Genomic DNA, 16,235 nt, shown 5'->3' with positions numbered 1-16,235 from the left:
ACTCCTTGCATACAGAGAACCAAATTCAGCTAAACTTGGCACGGATCTAAGTATTGATCAACATCAAGGCCGTTATTGCAATCCCTCCACATCCCAGCAGCGTCGCATATTGCACATTCCAGCGCATCATGAGACAGATGCAAACATTACTGTGACTGACTTTGCTTGAACAATCAATGTAAATCCACTCAGAACATGATCCTTTCGTCCAAGTTCCATTCAAAAACTTGGAACAGTCATCAATGGTGGTAGGACAGTGAACACAGCCACACCTTTCCACCAGATTCCTGCTCAGAAAGGAACATCTGCATCTTCATCATGGATAGTGAGACCACTCCTTAGAAACACATTTCTCAAAAAAAAAACTATAGAAATGATCCCTGAAAGTATAGTCTTGGTTGTTGGACTGGGAACAACCTGGCTTTATATCTTGAGGAGCACATACGCACCACTGGGTTCCAAAGCCAATTGAATGGTCGACATCTGTAACAATCAATTATGCTAAAGCCGCGACACGTGGAATGTGTCTCTTGGTCAAAGACATTTCACGCAGAGTTCTGAAATCTTCCACATGACCAAATTTTGCATAGAGAACTAAATTGTTTATTTGTATCCGTGGATTCCTTGCATACAGAGAACCAAATTCAGCTAAACTTGGCACGGATATAAGTATTGATCAACATCAAGGCCGTTGTTGCAATCCCTCCACATCCCAGCAGCGTCGCAAATTGCACATTCCAGCGCATCATAAGACAGATGCAAACATTACTGTGACTGACTTTGCTTGAACTATCAATGTAAATCCACTCAGAACATGATCCTTTCGTCCAAGTTCCATTCAAGAACTTGGAACAGTCATCAATGGTGGTAGGACAGTAAACACAGCCACACCTTTCCACCAGCTTCCTGCTCAGAAAGGAACATCTGCATCTTCATCATGGATAGTGAGACCACTCCTTAGAAACACATTTCTCAAAAATAAACTATAGAAATGATCCCTGAAAGTATAGTCTTGGTTGTTGGACTGGGAACAACCTGGCTTTATATCTTGAGGAGCACATACGCACCACTGGGTTCCAAAGCCAATTGAATGGTCGACATCTGTAACAATCAATTATGCTAAAGCCGCGACACGTGGAATGTGTCTCTTGGTCAAAGACATTTAACGCAGGGTTCTGAAATCTTCCACATGACAAAACGTTGCATAGAGAACTAAATTGTTCATTTGTATCCGTGGACTCCTTGCATACAGAGAACCAAATTCAGCTAAACTTGGCACGGATCTAAGTATTGATCAACATCAAGGCCGTTATTGCAATCCCTCCACATCCCAGCAGCGTCGCATATTGCACATTCCAGCGCATCATGAGACATATCAAACATTACTGTGACTGACTTTGCTTGAACAATCAATGTAAATCCACTCAGAACATGATCCTTTCGTCCAAGTTACATTCAAGAACTTGGAACAGTCATCAACGGTGGTAGGACAGTGAACACAGCCACACCTTTCCACCAGATTCCTGCTCAGAAAAGAACATCTGCATCTTCATCATGGATAGTGAGAACACTCCTTAGAAACACATTTCTCAAAGAACAACCTATAGAAATGATCCCTGAAAGTACAGTCTTGGTTGTTGGACTGGGAACAACCTGGCTTTATATCTTGAGGAGCACATACGCACCACTGGGTTCCAAAGCCAATTGAATGGTCGACATCTGTAACAATCAATTATGCTAAAGCCGCGACACGTGGAATGTGTCTCTTGGTCAAAGACATTTCACGCAGCTTTGAAATCTTCCATATGACAAAACGTTGCATAGAGAACTAAATTGTTCATTTGTATCCGTGGACTCCTTGCATACAGAGAACCAAATTCAGCTAAACTTGGCACGGATCTAAGTATTGATCAACATCAAGGCCGTTATTGCAATCCCTCCACATCCCAGCAGCGTCGCAAATTGCACATTCCAGCGCATCATGAGACAGATGCAAACATTACTGTGACTGACTTTGCTTGAACAATCAATGTAAATCCACTCAGAACATGATCCTTTCGTCCAAGTTACATTCAAGAACTTGGAACAGTCATCAATGGTGGTAGGACAGTGAACACAGCCACACCTTTCCACCAGACTCCTGCTCAGAAAGGAACATCTGCATCTTCATCATGAATAGCGAGACCACTCCTTAGAAACACATTTCTCAAAGAACAACCTATAGAAATGATCCCTGAAAGTATAGTCTTGGTTGTTGGACTGGGAACAACATGGCTTTATATCTTGAGGAGCACATACGCACCACTGGGTTCCAAAGCCAATTGAATGGTCGACATCTGTAACAATCAATTATGCTAAAGCCGCAACACGTGGAATGTGTCTCTTGGTCAAAGACATTTCACGCACAGTTCTGAAATCTTCCACATGACCAAATTTTGCATAGAGAACTAAATTGTTCATTTGTATCCGTGGATTCCTTGCATACAGAGAACCAAATTCAGCTAAACTTGGCACGGATCTAAGTATTGATCAACATCAAGGCCGTTATTGCAATCCCTCCACATCCCAGCAGCATCGCATATTGCACATTCCAGCGCATCATGAGACAGATGCAAACATTACTGTGACTGACTTTGCTTGAACAATCAATGTAAATCCACTCAGAACATGATCCTTTCGTCCAAGTTCCATTCAAAAACTTGGAACAGTCATCAATGGTGGTAGGACAGTGAACACAGCCACACCTTTCCACCAGATTCCTGCTCAGAAAGGAACATCTGCATCTTCATCATGAATAGCGAGACCACTCCTTAGAAACACATTTCTCAAAGAACAACCTATAGAAATGATCCCTGAAAGTATAGTCTTGGTTGTTGGACTGGGAACAACATGGCTTTATATCTTGAGGAGCACATACGCACCACTGGGTTCCAAAGCCAATTGAATGGTCGACATCTGTAACAATCAATTATGCTAAAGCCGCAACACGTGGAATGTGTCTCTTGGTCAAAGACATTTCACGCACAGTTCTGAAATCTTCCACATGACCAAATTTTGCATAGAGAACTAAATTGTTCATTTGTATCCGTGGATTCCTTGCATACAGAGAACCAAATTCAGCTAAACTTGGCACGGATCTAAGTATTGATCAACATCAAGGCCGTTATTGCAATCCCTCCACATCCCAGCAGTATCGCATATTGCACATTCCAGCGCATCATGAGACAGATGCAAACATTACTGTGACTGACTTTGCTTGAACAATCAATGTAAATCCACTCAGAACATGATCCTTTCGTCCAAGTTCCATTCAAAAACTTGGAACAGTCATCAATGGTGGTAGGACAGTGAACACAGTCACACCTTTCCACCAGATTCCTGCTCAGAAAGGAACATCTGCATCTTCATCATGGATAGTGAGACCACGCCTTAGAAACACATTTCTCAAAGAACAACCTATAGAAATGATCCCTGAAAGTACAGTCTTGGTTGTTGGACTGGGAACAACCTGGCTTTATATCTTGAGGAGCACATACGCACCACTGGGTTCCAAAGCCAATTGAATGGTCGACATCTGTAACAATCAATTATGCTAAAGCCGCGACACGTGGAATGTGTCTCTTGGTCAAAGACATTTCACGCAGCTTTGAAATCTTCCATATGACAAAACGTTGCATAGAGAACTAAATTGTTCATTTGTATCCGTGGACTCCTTGCATACAGAGAACCAAATTCAGCTAAACTTGGCACGGATCTAAGTATTGATCAACATCAAGGCCGTTATTGCAATCCCTCCACATCCCAGCAGCGTCGCAAATTGCACATTCCAGCGCATCATGAGACAGATGCAAACATTACTGTGACTGACTTTGCTTGAACAATCAATGTAAATCCACTCAGAACATGATCCTTTCGTCCAAGTTCCATTCAAGAACTTGGAACAGTCATCAATGGTGGTAGGACAGTGAACACAGCCACACCTTTCCACCAGACTCCTGCTCAGAAAGGAACATCTGCATCTTCATCATGAATAGCGAGACCACTCCTTAGAAACACATTTCTCAAAGAACAACCTATAGAAATGATCCCTGAAAGTATAGTCTTGGTTGTTGGACTGGGAACAACATGGCTTTATATCTTGAGGAGCAAATACGCACCACTGGGTTCCAAAGGCAATTGAATGGTCGACATCTGTAACAATCAATTATGCTAAAGCCGCAACACGTGGAATGTGTCTCTTGGTCAAAGACATTTCACGCACAGTTCTGAAATCTTCCACATGACCAAATTTTGCATAGAGAACTAAATTGTTCATTTGTATCCGTGGATTCCTTGCATACAGAGAACCAAATTCAGCTAAACTTGGCACGGATCTAAGTATTGATCAACATCAAGGCCGTTATTGAAATCCCTCCACATCCCAGCAGCATCGCATATTGCACATTCCAGCGCATCATGAGACAGATGCAAACATTACTGTGACTGACTTTGCTTGAACAATCAATGTAAATCCACTCAGAACATGATCCTTTCGTCCAAGTTCCATTCAAAAACTTGGAACAGTCATCAATGGTGGTAGGACAGTGAACACAGCCACACCTTTCTACCAGATTCCTGCTCAGAAAGGAACATCTGCATCTTCATCATGAATAGCGAGACCACTCCTTAGAAACGCATTTCTCAAAGAACAACCTATAGAAATGATCCCTGAAAGTATAGTCTTGGTTGTTGGACTGGGAACAACATGGCTTTATATCTTGAGGAGCACATACGCACCACTGGGTTCCAAAGCCAATTGAATGGTCGACATCTGTAACAATCAATTATGCTAAAGCCGCAACACGTGGAATGTGTCTCTTGGTCAAAGACATTTCACGCACAGTTCTGAAATCTTCCACATGACCAAATTTTGCATAGAGAACTAAATTGTTCATTTGTATCCGTGGATTCCTTGCATACAGAGAACCAAATTCAGCTAAACTTGGCACGGATATAAGTATTGATCAACATCAAGGCCGTTATTGCAATCCCTCCACATCCCAGCAGCGTCGCAAATTGCACATTCCAGCGCATCATGAGACAGATGCAAACATTACTGTGACTTACTTTGCTTGAACAATCAATGTAAATCCACTCAGAACATGATCCTTTCGTCCAAGTTCCATTCAAAAACTTGGAACAGTCATCAATGGTGGTAGGACAGTGAACACAGCCACACCTTTCCACCAGATTCCTGCTCAGAAAGGAACATCTGCATCTTCATCATGGATAGTGAGACCACTCCTTAGAAACACATTTCTCAAAAAAAAACCTATAGAAATGATCCCTGAAAGTATAGTCTTGGTTGTTGGACTGGGAACAACCTGGCTTTATATCTTGAGGAGCACATACGCACCACTGGGTTCCAAAGCCAATTGAATGGTCGACATCTGTAACAATCAATTATGCTAAAGCCGCGACACGTGGAATGTGTCTCTTGGTCAAAGACATTTCACGCACAGTTCTGAAATCTTCCACATGACCAAATTTTGCATAGAGAACTAAATTGTTCATTTGTATCCGTGGATTCCTTGCATACAGAGAACCAAATTCAGCTAAACTTGGCACGGATATAAGTATTGATCAACATCAAGGCCGTTGTTGCAATCCCTCCACATCCCAGCAGCGTCGCAAATTGCACATTCCAGCGCATCATGAGACAGATGCAAACATTACTGTGACTTACTTTGCTTGAACAATCAATGTAAATCCACTCAGAACATGATCCTTTCGTCCAAGTTCCATTCAAAAACTTGGAACAGTCATCAATGGTGGTAGGACAGTGAACACAGCCACACCTTTCCACCAGATTCCTGCTCAGAAAGGAACATCTGCATCTTCATCATGGATAGTGAGACCACTCCTTAGAAACACATTTCTCAAAAAAAAAACCTATAGAAATGATCCCTGAAAGTATAGTCTTGGTTGTTGGACTGGGAACAACCTGGCTTTATATCTTGAGGAGCACATACGCACCACTGGGTTCCAAAGCCAATTGAATGGTCGACATCTGTAACAATCAATTATGCTAAAGCCGCGACACGTGGAATGTGTCTCTTGGTCAAAGACATTTCACGCAGCTTTGAAATCTTCCATATGACAAAACGTTGCATAGAGAACTAAATTGTTCATTTGTATCCGTGGACTCCTTGCATACAGAGAACCAAATTCAGCTAAACTTGGCACGGATCTAAGTATTGATCAACATCAAGGCCGTTATTGCAATCCCTCCACATCCCAGCAGCGTCGCAAATTGCACATTCCAGCGCATCATGAGACAGATGCAAACATTACTGTGACTGACTTTGCTTGAACAATCAATGTAAATCCACTCAGAACATGATCCTTTCGTCCAAGTTACATTCAAGAACTTGGAACAGTCATCAATGGTGGTAGGACAGTGAACACAGCCACACCTTTCCACCAGACTCCTGCTCAGAAAGGAACATCTGCATCTTCATCATGAATAGCGAGACCACTCCTTAGAAACACATTTCTCAAAGAACAACCTATAGAAATGATCCCTGAAAGTATAGTCTTGGTTGTTGGACTGGGAACAACATGGCTTTATATCTTGAGGAGCACATACGCACCACTGGGTTCCAAAGCCAATTGAATGGTCGACATCTGTAACAATCAATTATGCTAAAGCCGCAACACGTGGAATGTGTCTCTTGGTCAAAGACATTTCACGCACAGTTCTGAAATCTTCCACATGACCAAATTTTGCATAGAGAACTAAATTGTTCATTTGTATCCGTGGATTCCTTGCATACAGAGAACCAAATTCAGCTAAACTTGGCACGGATCTAAGTATTGATCAACATCAAGGCCGTTATTGCAATCCCTCCACATCCCAGCAGCATCGCATATTGCACATTCCAGCGCATCATGAGACAGATGCAAACATTACTGTGACTGACTTTGCTTGAACAATCAATGTAAATCCACTCAGAACATGATCCTTTCGTCCAAGTTCCATTCAAAAACTTGGAACAGTCATCAATGGTGGTAGGACAGTGAACACAGCCACACCTTTCCACCAGATTCCTGCTCAGAAAGGAACATCTGCATCTTCATCATGAATAGCGAGACCACTCCTTAGAAACACATTTCTCAAAGAACAACCTATAGAAATGATCCCTGAAAGTATAGTCTTGGTTGTTGGACTGGGAACAACATGGCTTTATATCTTGAGGAGCACATACGCACCACTGGGTTCCAAAGCCAATTGAATGGTCGACATCTGTAACAATCAATTATGCTAAAGCCGCAACACGTGGAATGTGTCTCTTGGTCAAAGACATTTCACGCACAGTTCTGAAATCTTCCACATGACCAAATTTTGCATAGAGAACTAAATTGTTCATTTGTATCCGTGGATTCCTTGCATACAGAGAACCAAATTCAGCTAAACTTGGCACGGATCTAAGTATTGATCAACATCAAGGCCGTTATTGCAATCCCTCCACATCCCAGCAGCATCGCATATTGCACATTCCAGCGCATCATGAGACAGATGCAAACATTACTGTGACTGACTTTGCTTGAACAATCAATGTAAATCCACTCAGAACATGATCCTTTCGTCCAAGTTCCATTCAAAAACTTGGAACAGTCATCAATGGTGGTAGGACAGTGAACACAGCCACACCTTTCCACCAGATTCCTGCTCAGAAAGGAACATCTGCATCTTCATCATGAATAGCGAGACCACTCCTTAGAAACACATTTCTCAAAGAACAACCTATAGAAATGATCCCTGAAAGTATAGTCTTGGTTGTTGGACTGGGAACAACATGGCTTTATATCTTGAGGAGCACATACGCACCACTGGGTTCCAAAGCCAATTGAATGGTCGACATCTGTAACAATCAATTATGCTAAAGCCGCAACACGTGGAATGTGTCTCTTGGTCAAAGACATTTCACGCACAGTTCTGAAATCTTCCACATGACCAAATTTTGCATAGAGAACTAAATTGTTCATTTGTATCCGTGGATTCCTTGCATACAGAGAACCAAATTCAGCTAAACTTGGCACGGATATAAGTATTGATCAACATCAAGGCCGTTGTTGCAATCCCTCCACATCCCAGCAGCGTCGCAAATTGCACATTCCAGCGCATCATGAGACAGATGCAAACATTACTGTGACTTACTTTGCTTGAACAATCAATGTAAATCCACTCAGAACATGATCCTTTCGTCCAAGTTCCATTCAAAAACTTGGAACAGTCATCAATGGTGGTAGGACAGTGAACACAGCCACACCTTTCCACCAGATTCCTGCTCAGAAAGGAACATCTGCATCTTCATCATGGATAGTGAGACCACTCCTTAGAAACACATTTCTCAAAAAAAAACCTATAGAAATGATCCCTGAAAGTATAGTCTTGGTTGTTGGACTGGGAACAACCTGGCTTTATATCTTGAGGAGCACATACGCACCACTGGGTTCCAAAGCCAATTGAATGGTCGACATCTGTAACAATCAATTATGCTAAAGCCGCGACACGTGGAATGTGTCTCTTGGTCAAAGACATTTCACGCAGAGTTCTGAAATCTTCCACATGACCAAATTTTGCATAGAGAACTAAATTGTTTATTTGTATCCGTGGATTCCTTGCATACAGAGAACCAAATTCAGCTAAACTTGGCACGGATATAAGTATTGATCAACATCAAGGCCGTTGTTGCAATCCCTCCACATCCCAGCAGCGTCGCAAATTGCACATTCCAGCGCATCATAAGACAGATGCAAACATTACTGTGACTGACTTTGCTTGAACAATCAATGTAAATCCACTCAGAACATGATCCTTTCGTCCAAGTTCCATTCAAGAACTTGGAACAGTCATCAATGGTGGTAGGACAGTAAACACAGCCACACCTTTCCACCAGCTTCCTGCTCAGAAAGGAACATCTGCATCTTCATCATGGATAGTGAGACCACTCCTTAGAAACACATTTCTCAAAAATAAACTATAGAAATGATCCCTGAAAGTATAGTCTTGGTTGTTGGACTGGGAACAACCTGGCTTTATATCTTGAGGAGCACATACGCACCACTGGGTTCCAAAGCCAATTGAATGGTCGACATCTGTAACAATCAATTATGCTAAAGCCGCGACACGTGGAATGTGTCTCTTGGTCAAAGACATTTAACGCAGAGTTCTGAAATCTTCCACATGACAAAACGTTGCATAGAGAACTAAATTGTTCATTTGTATCCGTGGACTCCTTGCATACAGAGAACCAAATTCAGCTAAACTTGGCACGGATCTAAGTATTGATCAACATCAAGGCCGTTATTGCAATCCCTCCACATCCCAGCAGCGTCGCATATTGCACATTCCAGCGCATCATGAGACAGATGCAAACATTACTGTGACTGACTTTGCTTGAACAATCAATGTAAATCCACTCAGAACATGATCCTTTCGTCCAAGTTCCATTCAAAAACTTGGAACAGTCATCAATGGTGGTAGGACAGTGAACACAGCCACACCTTTCCACCAGATTCCTGCTCAGAAAGGAACATCTGCATCTTCATCATGGATAGTGAGACCACTCCTTAGAAACACATTTCTCAAAGAACAACCTATAGAAATGATCCCTGAAAGTATAGTCTTGATTGTTGGACTGGGAACAACCTGGCTTTATATCTTGAGGAGCACATACGCACCACTGGGTTCCAAAGCCAATTGAATGGTCGACATCTGTAACAATCAATTATGCTAAAGCCGCGACACGTGGAATGTGTCTCTTGGTCAAAGACATTTCACGCAGAGTTCTGAAATCTTCCACATGACAAAACGTTGCATAGATAACCAAATAGTTTGTTTGGATCCGTGGATTCCTTGCATACAGAGAACCAAATTCAGCTAAACTTGGCACGGATATAAGTATTGATCAACATCAAAGCCGTTGTTGCAATCCCTCCACATCCCAGCAGCGTCGCAAATTGCACATTCCAGCGCATCATGAGACAGATGCAAACATTACTGTGACTTACTTTGCTTGAACAATCAATGTAAATCCACTCAGAACATGATCCTTTCGTCCAAGTTACATTCAAGAACTTGGAACAGTCATCAACGGTGGTAGGACAGTGAACACAGCCACACCTTTCCACCAGATTCCTGCTCAGAAAAGAACATCTGCATCTTCATCATGGATAGTGAGAACACTCCTTAGAAACACATTTCTCAAAGAACAACCTATAGAAATGATCCCTGAAAGTATAGTCTTTGTTGTTGGACTGGGAACAACCTGGCTTTATATCTTGAGGAGCACATACGCACCACTGGGTTCCAAAGCCAATTGAATGGTCGACATCTGTAACAATCAATTATGCTAAAGCCGCGACACGTGGAATGTGTCTCTTGGTCAAAGACATTTCACGCACAGTTCTGAAATCTTCCACATGACAACATTTTTCATAGAGAACTAAATTGTTCATTCGTATCCGTGGATTCCTTGCATACAGAGAACCAAATTCAGCTAAACTTGGCACGGATACAAGTATTGATCAACATCAAGGCCGTTGTTGCAATCCCTCCACATCCCAGCAGCGTCGCAAATTGCACATTCCAGCGCATCATGAGACAGATGCAAACATTACTGTGACTGACTTTGCATTAACAATCAATGTAAATCCACTCAGAACATTATCCTTTCGTCCAAGTTCCATTCAAGAACTTGGAACAGTCATCAATGGTGGTAGGACAGTAAACACAGCCACACCTTTCCACCAGATTCCTGCTCAGAAAGGAACATCTGCATCTTCATCATGGATAGTGAGACCACTCCTTAGAAACACATTTCTCAAAAATAAACTATAGAAATGATCCCTGAAAGTATAGTCTTGGTTGTTGGACTGGGAACAACCTGGCTTTATATCTTGAGGAGCACATACGCACCACTGGGTTCCAAAGCCAATTGAATGGTCGACATCTGTAACAATCAATTATGCTAAAGCCGCAACACGTGGAATGTGTCTCTTGGTCAAAGACATTTCACGCACAGTTCTGAAATCTTCCACATGACCAAATTTTGCATAGAGAACTAAATTGTTCATTTGTATCCGTGGATTCCTTGCATACAGAGAACCAAATTCAGCTAAACTTGGCACGGATCTAAGTATTGATCAACATCAAGGCCGTTATTGCAATCCCTCCACATCCCAGCAGCATCGCATATTGCACATTCCAGCGCATCATGAGACAGATGCAAACATTACTGTGACTGACTTTGCTTGAACAATCAATGTAAATCCACTCAGAACATGATCCTTTCGTCCAAGTTCCATTCAAAAACTTGGAACAGTCATCAATGGTGGTAGGACAGTGAACACAGCCACACCTTTCCACCAGATTCCTGCTCAGAAAGGAACATCTGCATCTTCATCATGGATAGTGAGACCACGCCTTAGAAACACATTTCTCAAAGAACAACCTATAGAAATGATCCCTGAAAGTATAGTCTTGGTTGTTGGACTGGGAACAACCTGGCTTTATATCTTGAGGAGCACATACGCACCACTGGGTTCCAAAGCCAATTGAATGGTCGACATCTGTAACAATCAATTATGCTAAAGCCGCGACACGTGGAATGTGTCTCTTGGTCAAAGACATTTCACGCAGCTTTGAAATCTTCCATATGACAAAACGTTGCATAGAGAACTAAATTGTTCATTTGTATCCGTGGATTCCTTGCATACAGAGAACCAAATTCAGCTAAACTTGGCACGGATATAAGTATTGATCAACATCAAGGCCGTTGTTGCAATCCCTCCACATCCCAGCAGCGTCGCAAATTGCACATTCCAGCGCATCATGAGACAGATGCAAACATTACTGTGACTGACTTTGCTTGAACAATCAATGTAAATCCACTCAGAACATGATCCTTTCGTCCAAGTTCCATTCAAGAACTTGGAACAGTCATCAATGGTGGTAGGACAGTGAACACAGCCACACCTTTCCACCAGATTCCTGCTCAGAAAGGAACATCTGCATCTTCATCATGGATAGTGAGACCACTCCTTAGAAACACATTTCTCAAAGAACAACCTATAGAAATGATCCCTGAAAATATAGTCTTGGTTGTTGGACTGGGAACAACCTGGCTTTATATCTTGAGGAGCACATACGCACCACTGGGTTCCAAAGCCAATTGAATGGTCGACATCTGTAACAATCAATTATGCTAAAGCCGCGACACGTGGAATGTGTCTCTTGGTCAAAGACATTTCACGCAGAGTTCTGAAATCTTCCACATGACAACATTTTTCATAGAGAACTAAATTGTTCATTTGTATCCGTGGATTCCTTGCATACAGAGAACCAAATTCAGCTAAACTTGGCACGGATATAAGTATTGATCAACATCAAGGCCGTTGTTGCAATCCCTCCACATCCCAGCAGCGTCGCAAATTGCACATTCCAGCGCATCATGAGACAGATGCAAACATTACTGTGACTTACTTTGCTTGAACAATCAATGTAAATCCACTCAGAACATGATCCTTTCGTCCAAGTTACATTCAAGAACTTGGAACAGTCATCAATGGTGGTAGGACAGTGAACACAGCCACACCTTTCCACCAGACTCCTGCTCAGAAAGGAACATCTGCATCTTCATCATGAATAGCGAGACCACTCCTTAGAAACTCATTTCTCAAAGAACAACCTATAGAAATGATCCCTGAAAGTATAGTCTTGGTTGTTGGACTGGGAACAACATGGCTTTATATCTTGAGGAGCACATACGCACCACTGGGTTCCAAAGCCAATTGAATGGTCGACATCTGTAACAATCAATTATGCTAAAGCCGCAACACGTGGAATGTGTCTCTTGGTCAAAGACATTTCACGCACAGTTCTGAAATCTTCCACATGACCAAATTTTGCATAGAGAACTAAATTGTTCATTTGTATCCGTGGATTCCTTGCATACAGAGAACCAAATTCAGCTAAACTTGGCACGGATCTAAGTATTGATCAACATAAAGGCCGTTATTGCAATCCCTCCACATCCCAGCAGCATCGCATATTGCACATTCCAGCGCATCATGAGACAGATGCAAACATTACTGTGACTGACTTTGCTTGAACAATCAATGTAAATCCACTCAGAACATGATCCTTTCGTCCAAGTTCCATTCAAAAACTTGGAACAGTCATCAATGGTGGTAGGACAGTGAACACAGCCACACCTTTCCACCAGATTCCTGCTCAGAAAGGAACATCTGCATCTTCATCATGGATAGTGAGACCACGCCTTAGAAACACATTTCTCAAAGAACAACCTATAGAAATGATCCCTGAAAGCATAGTCTTGGTTGTTGGACTGGGAACAACCTGGCTTTATATCTTGAGGAGCACATACGCACCACTGGGTTCCAAAGCCAATTGAATGGTCGACATCTGTAACAATCAATTATGCTAAAGCCGCGACACGTGGAATGTGTCTCTTGGTCAAAGACATTTCACGCAGCTTTGAAATCTTCCATATGACAAAACGTTGCATAGAGAACTAAATTGTTCATTTGTATCCGTGGACTCCTTGCATACAGAGAACCAAATTCAGCTAAACTTGGCACGGATCTAAGTATTGATCAACATCAAGGCCGTTGTTGCAATCCCTCCACATCCCAGCAGCGTCGCAAATTGCACATTCCAGCGCATCATGAGACAGATGCAAACATTACTGTGACTTACTTTCCTTGAACAATCAATGTAAATCCACTCAGAACATGATCCTTTCGTCCAAGTTACATTCAAGAACTTGGAACAGTCATCAATGGTGGTAGGACAGTGAACACAGCCACACCTTTCCACCAGACTCCTGCTCAGAAAGGAACATCTGCATCTTCATCATGAATAGCGAGACCACTCCTTAGAAACTCATTTCTCAAAGAACAACCTATAGAAATGATCCCTGAAAGTATAGTCTTGGTTGTTGGACTGGGAACAACATGGCTTTATATCTTGAGGAGCACATACGCACCACTGGGTTCCAAAGCCAATTGAATGGTCGACATCTGTAACAATCAATTATGCTAAAGCCGCAACACGTGGAATGTGTCTCTTGGTCAAAGACATTTCACGCACAGTTCTGAAATCTTCCACATGACCAAATTTTGCATAGAGAACTAAATTGTTCATTTGTATCCGTGGATTCCTTGCATACAGAGAACCAAATTCAGCTAAACTTGGCACGGATCTAAGTATTGATCAACATCAAGGCCGTTATTGCAATCCCTCCACATCCCAGCAGCATCGCATATTGCACATTCCAGCGCATCATGAGACAGATGCAAACATTACTGTGACTGACTTTGCTTGAACAATCAATGTAAATCCACTCAGAACATGATCCTTTCGTCCAAGTTCCATTCAAAAACTTGGAACAGTCATCAATGGTGGTAGGACAGTGAACACAGCCACACCTTTCCACCAGATTCCTGCTCAGAAAGGAACATCTGCATCTTCATCATGGATAGTGAGACCACGCCTTAGAAACACATTTCTCAAAGAACAACCTATAGAAATGATCCCTGAAAGCATAGTCTTGGTTGTTGGACTGGGAACAACCTGGCTTTATATCTTGAGGAGCACATACGCACCACTGGGTTCCAAAGCCAATTGAATGGTCGACATCTGTAACAATCAATTATGCTAAAGCCGCGACACGTGGAATGTGTCTCTTGGTCAAAGACATTTCACGCAGCTTTGAAATCTTCCATATGACAAAACGTTGCATAGAGAACTAAATTGTTCATTTGTATCCGTGGACTCCTGGCATACAGAGAACCAAATTCAGCTAAACTTGGCACGGATCTAAGTATTGATCAACATCAAGGCCGTTATTGCAATCCCTCCACATCCCAGCAGCGTCGCAAATTGCACATTCCAGCGCATCATGAGACAGATGCAAACATTACTGTGACTGACTTTGCTTGAACAATCAATGTAAATCCACTCAGAACATGATCCTTTCGTCCAAGTTACATTCAAGAACTTGGAACAGTCATCAATGGTGGTAGGACAGTGAACACAGCCACACCTTTCCACCAGACTCCTGCTCAGAAAGGAACATCTGCATCTTCATCATGAATAGCGAGACCACTCCTTAGAAACACATTTCTCAAAGAACAACCTATAGAAATGATCCCTGAAAGTATAGTCTTGGTTGTTGGACTGGGAACAACATGGCTTTATATCTTGAGGAGCACATACGCACCACTGGGTTCCAAAGCCAATTGAATGGTCGACATCTGTAACAATCAATTATGCTAAAGCCGCAACACGTGGAATGTGTCTCTTGGTCAAAGACATTTCACGCACAGTTCTGAAATCTTCCACATGACCAAATTTTGCATAGAGAACTAAATTGTTCATTTGTATCCGTGGATTCCTTGCATACAGAGAACCAAATTCAGCTAAACTTGGCACGGATCTAAGTATTGATCAACATCAAGGCCGTTATTGCAATCCCTCCACATCCCAGCAGCATCGCATATTGCACATTCCAGCGCATCATGAGACAGATGCAAACATTACTGTGACTGACTTTGCTTGAACAATCAATGTAAATCCACTCAGAACATGATCCTTTCGTCCAAGTTCCATTCAAAAACTTGGAACAGTCATCAATGGTGGTAGGACAGTGAACACAGCCACACCTTTCCACCAGATTCCTGCTCAGAAAGGAACATCTGCATCTTCATCATGAATAGCGAGACCACTCCTTAGAAACACATTTCTCAAAGAACAACCTATAGAAATGATCCCTGAAAGTATAGTCTTGGTTGTTGGACTGGGAACAACATGGCTTTATATCTTGAGGAGCACATACGCACCACTGGGTTCCAAAGCCAATTGAATGGTCGACATCTGTAACAATCAATTATGCTAAAGCCGCAACACGTGGAATGTGTCTCTTGGTCAAAGACATTTCACGCACAGTTCTGAAATCTTCCACATGACCAAATTTTGCATAGAGAACTAAATTGTTCATTTGTATCCGTGGATTCCTTGCATACAGAGAACCAAATTCAGCTAAACTTGGCACGGATATAAGTATTGATCAACATCAAGGCCGTTGTTGCAATCCCTCCACATCCCAGTAGCGTCGCAAATTGCACATTCCAGCGCATCATGAGACAGATGCAAACATTACTGTGAC

The 16,235-nt window shown here is 42.2% G+C and overlaps 26 non-coding genes across 26 annotated transcripts; all 26 read right to left on the bottom strand.

Moving 5' to 3' along the window:
- Nucleotides 1-183: 183 nt before the first annotated feature.
- LOC134025800 (small nucleolar RNA U3) lies at nucleotides 184-396 on the bottom strand. Its single transcript, XR_009931307.1, has one exon. It is a non-coding gene; the product is annotated as a small nucleolar RNA U3 (small nucleolar RNA).
- A 406-nt stretch (nucleotides 397-802) lies between these two features.
- LOC134025592 (small nucleolar RNA U3) lies at nucleotides 803-1,014 on the bottom strand. The gene has a single exon (XR_009931108.1). It is a non-coding gene; the product is annotated as a small nucleolar RNA U3 (small nucleolar RNA).
- Nucleotides 1,015-1,419: 405 nt separating this feature from the next.
- On the bottom strand, nucleotides 1,420-1,632 carry LOC134025726 (small nucleolar RNA U3). Its single transcript, XR_009931237.1, has one exon. It is a non-coding gene; the product is annotated as a small nucleolar RNA U3 (small nucleolar RNA).
- A 404-nt stretch (nucleotides 1,633-2,036) lies between these two features.
- Nucleotides 2,037-2,249, bottom strand: LOC134025754 (small nucleolar RNA U3). The gene has a single exon (XR_009931264.1). It is a non-coding gene; the product is annotated as a small nucleolar RNA U3 (small nucleolar RNA).
- Nucleotides 2,250-2,655: 406 nt separating this feature from the next.
- Nucleotides 2,656-2,868, bottom strand: LOC134025709 (small nucleolar RNA U3). Its single transcript, XR_009931221.1, has one exon. It is a non-coding gene; the product is annotated as a small nucleolar RNA U3 (small nucleolar RNA).
- Nucleotides 2,869-3,274: 406 nt separating this feature from the next.
- On the bottom strand, nucleotides 3,275-3,487 carry LOC134025596 (small nucleolar RNA U3). The gene has a single exon (XR_009931112.1). It is a non-coding gene; the product is annotated as a small nucleolar RNA U3 (small nucleolar RNA).
- A 404-nt stretch (nucleotides 3,488-3,891) lies between these two features.
- On the bottom strand, nucleotides 3,892-4,104 carry LOC134025695 (small nucleolar RNA U3). Its single transcript, XR_009931208.1, has one exon. It is a non-coding gene; the product is annotated as a small nucleolar RNA U3 (small nucleolar RNA).
- A 406-nt stretch (nucleotides 4,105-4,510) lies between these two features.
- Nucleotides 4,511-4,723, bottom strand: LOC134025741 (small nucleolar RNA U3). The gene has a single exon (XR_009931251.1). It is a non-coding gene; the product is annotated as a small nucleolar RNA U3 (small nucleolar RNA).
- Nucleotides 4,724-5,129: 406 nt separating this feature from the next.
- Nucleotides 5,130-5,342, bottom strand: LOC134025593 (small nucleolar RNA U3). Its single transcript, XR_009931109.1, has one exon. It is a non-coding gene; the product is annotated as a small nucleolar RNA U3 (small nucleolar RNA).
- A 406-nt stretch (nucleotides 5,343-5,748) lies between these two features.
- On the bottom strand, nucleotides 5,749-5,962 carry LOC134025619 (small nucleolar RNA U3). Its single transcript, XR_009931133.1, has one exon. It is a non-coding gene; the product is annotated as a small nucleolar RNA U3 (small nucleolar RNA).
- Nucleotides 5,963-6,366: 404 nt separating this feature from the next.
- LOC134025753 (small nucleolar RNA U3) lies at nucleotides 6,367-6,579 on the bottom strand. The gene has a single exon (XR_009931263.1). It is a non-coding gene; the product is annotated as a small nucleolar RNA U3 (small nucleolar RNA).
- Nucleotides 6,580-6,985: 406 nt separating this feature from the next.
- LOC134025707 (small nucleolar RNA U3) lies at nucleotides 6,986-7,198 on the bottom strand. Its single transcript, XR_009931219.1, has one exon. It is a non-coding gene; the product is annotated as a small nucleolar RNA U3 (small nucleolar RNA).
- A 406-nt stretch (nucleotides 7,199-7,604) lies between these two features.
- LOC134025706 (small nucleolar RNA U3) lies at nucleotides 7,605-7,817 on the bottom strand. Its single transcript, XR_009931218.1, has one exon. It is a non-coding gene; the product is annotated as a small nucleolar RNA U3 (small nucleolar RNA).
- Nucleotides 7,818-8,223: 406 nt separating this feature from the next.
- Nucleotides 8,224-8,436, bottom strand: LOC134025591 (small nucleolar RNA U3). Its single transcript, XR_009931107.1, has one exon. It is a non-coding gene; the product is annotated as a small nucleolar RNA U3 (small nucleolar RNA).
- A 406-nt stretch (nucleotides 8,437-8,842) lies between these two features.
- LOC134025581 (small nucleolar RNA U3) lies at nucleotides 8,843-9,054 on the bottom strand. The gene has a single exon (XR_009931096.1). It is a non-coding gene; the product is annotated as a small nucleolar RNA U3 (small nucleolar RNA).
- Nucleotides 9,055-9,460: 406 nt separating this feature from the next.
- LOC134025608 (small nucleolar RNA U3) lies at nucleotides 9,461-9,673 on the bottom strand. The gene has a single exon (XR_009931123.1). It is a non-coding gene; the product is annotated as a small nucleolar RNA U3 (small nucleolar RNA).
- Nucleotides 9,674-10,079: 406 nt separating this feature from the next.
- On the bottom strand, nucleotides 10,080-10,292 carry LOC134025691 (small nucleolar RNA U3). The gene has a single exon (XR_009931204.1). It is a non-coding gene; the product is annotated as a small nucleolar RNA U3 (small nucleolar RNA).
- Nucleotides 10,293-10,698: 406 nt separating this feature from the next.
- Nucleotides 10,699-10,910, bottom strand: LOC134025621 (small nucleolar RNA U3). Its single transcript, XR_009931135.1, has one exon. It is a non-coding gene; the product is annotated as a small nucleolar RNA U3 (small nucleolar RNA).
- A 406-nt stretch (nucleotides 10,911-11,316) lies between these two features.
- LOC134025583 (small nucleolar RNA U3) lies at nucleotides 11,317-11,529 on the bottom strand. Its single transcript, XR_009931099.1, has one exon. It is a non-coding gene; the product is annotated as a small nucleolar RNA U3 (small nucleolar RNA).
- A 404-nt stretch (nucleotides 11,530-11,933) lies between these two features.
- Nucleotides 11,934-12,146, bottom strand: LOC134025665 (small nucleolar RNA U3). Its single transcript, XR_009931178.1, has one exon. It is a non-coding gene; the product is annotated as a small nucleolar RNA U3 (small nucleolar RNA).
- A 406-nt stretch (nucleotides 12,147-12,552) lies between these two features.
- LOC134025760 (small nucleolar RNA U3) lies at nucleotides 12,553-12,765 on the bottom strand. Its single transcript, XR_009931270.1, has one exon. It is a non-coding gene; the product is annotated as a small nucleolar RNA U3 (small nucleolar RNA).
- A 406-nt stretch (nucleotides 12,766-13,171) lies between these two features.
- Nucleotides 13,172-13,384, bottom strand: LOC134025560 (small nucleolar RNA U3). Its single transcript, XR_009931076.1, has one exon. It is a non-coding gene; the product is annotated as a small nucleolar RNA U3 (small nucleolar RNA).
- Nucleotides 13,385-13,788: 404 nt separating this feature from the next.
- On the bottom strand, nucleotides 13,789-14,001 carry LOC134025759 (small nucleolar RNA U3). Its single transcript, XR_009931269.1, has one exon. It is a non-coding gene; the product is annotated as a small nucleolar RNA U3 (small nucleolar RNA).
- Nucleotides 14,002-14,407: 406 nt separating this feature from the next.
- Nucleotides 14,408-14,620, bottom strand: LOC134025559 (small nucleolar RNA U3). Its single transcript, XR_009931075.1, has one exon. It is a non-coding gene; the product is annotated as a small nucleolar RNA U3 (small nucleolar RNA).
- Nucleotides 14,621-15,024: 404 nt separating this feature from the next.
- LOC134025752 (small nucleolar RNA U3) lies at nucleotides 15,025-15,237 on the bottom strand. The gene has a single exon (XR_009931262.1). It is a non-coding gene; the product is annotated as a small nucleolar RNA U3 (small nucleolar RNA).
- A 406-nt stretch (nucleotides 15,238-15,643) lies between these two features.
- On the bottom strand, nucleotides 15,644-15,856 carry LOC134025705 (small nucleolar RNA U3). The gene has a single exon (XR_009931217.1). It is a non-coding gene; the product is annotated as a small nucleolar RNA U3 (small nucleolar RNA).
- Nucleotides 15,857-16,235: the final 379 nt, after the last annotated feature.

The sequence above is a fragment of the Osmerus eperlanus genome, chromosome 8, assembly GCF_963692335.1.
Source record: "Osmerus eperlanus chromosome 8, fOsmEpe2.1, whole genome shotgun sequence".
NCBI lineage: Eukaryota > Metazoa > Chordata > Actinopteri > Osmeriformes > Osmeridae > Osmerus > Osmerus eperlanus.
Note: the sequence above shows the minus strand (reverse complement) of the source record. Positions and strands in the feature narration are given on the sequence as shown.